Raw genomic sequence first — 2,551 nt, 5'->3', positions numbered from 1 at the left:
GTTTGATTTTATCATTAGGATCTGTAGGAATTATATTATTTTTTATTATATTCTTCATTATCAATTCATCGATTTTATAAGAGGAAGACATGAAATTACGGTAGTACAGTATAATATCCTTCTTTTTGTTGTTATTATTGTCATTATTAGTGTTGTTGTTATGGGTGTCGACATTGTTATTTTCGTTGCTATTATTTTCAGGGTTATTACAGATGCCGTTGATGTTGTTGTATCTATCATTGTTGTTATTGTTGTTGTTATTGTTATTGAATTTATTGTTAACCTGAATAATGACTTTTTCAATCTGATTTAGGTTGTAGTTATTGTTAACAAGTAATTTAGTAACACGTTTGATTTCCGATTGAGCATGTTCAACTGTTGTCGAGTGTGTAAATGCGCGATTAATGAATGATCTAATTGTGCTGATTTTATAATCTTCAGTGCACTCACTTATTCCATTTAAGCAGATGCCTTTATTGGTATTTTTTATGTAAACAGAAGTTGTAAAATTATGGTTGTCATGTTTAACAAGAACATCAAGGAATGGTAGAGATCTATTGGCTTCGTGTTCTATTGTGAAATTAATTTTTGACTGGTTGAAGATCATTAAGAGTTGTTGAACATAGTCTAGATTGCTATATGAGATAAAAATGTCGTCTACGTAACGTATATAGATATGTGGTTTAAGTTCCGGATGTTTTTTGAAAGTTTCGCTTTCTAAATATCCTACATAAAAATTGGCAAATAGGACACCCAGTGGCGATCCCATGGCTATTCCATCGATCTGTTGATACAATTGGCCCGTAGGACTGAAGAATGGTGCCTGCATTGTACATATTTTTAACATATTTTTTAATAGATTTTTAGGAATTTTTAATGGAGTCATATGTGAGGAATAAACAGTTTTGATGACAATGTCAATAGTTTCTTTGACTGGCACATTGGTGAACAACGATTCAACATCAAATGGATTTCAACATTTTGAATAGACTTAATTGTAAAGAACTAGTTCAAAATATTAGAAAATCAACCATAAAACTTGTTAATGCTGAATCGTCGGTGGATTTTTTGAACAACTGTATATATATATATATATATATATATATATATATATATATATATATATATATATATATATATACAATATTTATGCTTGTATTATACATACATGTATGAATTTTTATTTTTGAATAAATGGAAAACAACATATTAGAGTAAAAAAATTTTTAAATTTCTATGAAACTTAAAAGGAAGTAAAATTAAATTAATGTGACCCTTGGCTTTGAATGTCAGACAACATATTACCATAATGTGGTGTATGTTTTGTTGTTGTTGTTGCTGTTCTTAAGCAGTGAATTAAATTTATATCAGTAAGTCTGTTTCTGGATTTGTTTTTTATTGCTTGAAGTGCTGAAAACACTGTTTCACATCGGTATGTAGAGCCAAACATTGATAGAACTGGCAGAGCAATATTAGATATAACTTTATAACCTGGCTGTAAAGATATCTGTTTCCACATATCTATAATGTTTGATTGCACTTTTTCAAAATCACACAAATTTATGTCATTTTTTAGTTCCAATAGTTCCAATTCTGCAAAGTCTATTTTATCATGAGATATGATATGATTCAATGAATTTAAATCATAAATAAAAGGATTTATGACAAATTGGAAAAGCATTTTTTTACTTTCAAATTCCTCAAACCTGTTTTCAAATTTTGTTACTAAAACATCCACTCTTTCAGATAATTTTAGTTCTTTCATATAAAAATAATTAGGATCAACCTCTTTTAACATTTTCTCTAGCTGAGTGAAATGTGTCAATTTATTCATTTGTAAATGTGCACTGAACAGATTTAGTTTTTGTTTGAAACTTGTAATATATCTATATAATTCAGGCAAAGTCTTATTTTCTCCTTGAAGCTGAAGGTTCAAGTTGTTCAGATGTATAGACATATCTGTTAAAAAGCCTAAATTCAAAAGCCAAACTGGATCATTTAATTCATCATAATCTTTGCCTTTAGATTTCAAAAAACTTTGAATTTCTGTTATAACTTCACAAAATCTCAACAGAACTTTAGCTCTTGATAACCAACGAATTCCTGATGCAAAATACAGTGATAGGATACAAAATCTGGAAAATTATGTCTATTTTGTAACAAGGCTATGGCTCCATTATGTTTTCCTATCATTGCAAGTGCACCATCAGTTGTAATTGCAGATAATTTTTGGATATTTATTTCATATGTTTTTAATAATTCATAGATGGCACACAATCCACACAATCTTTCATGACATATCTGATATAAATTGCTAGTTGTGCAGTATCCTTAATGTCAGTAGTTTCATCAATTGCCAAGCTGAAAATGAACACTCACTAATGTCTGCTAGGATTTGTTGCTCAATATTCATTGATGATTTTGTAATTCTTGTACAAATAGTTTGACGATTTAAAGGTATTTTTAAAAATTTCAAATATTCTATTCTTTTCTATTTGGGAACAGTTCATCACATGCTATTTTAAAGCAATCTTTGATAATGGAAACATCA

This window comes from Helobdella robusta (genome assembly GCF_000326865.2).
Source record: "Helobdella robusta unplaced genomic scaffold HELROscaffold_7, whole genome shotgun sequence".
Classification (NCBI taxonomy): Eukaryota; Metazoa; Annelida; class Clitellata; order Rhynchobdellida; family Glossiphoniidae; genus Helobdella; species Helobdella robusta.
This window is presented reverse-complemented; position numbering follows the sequence as displayed.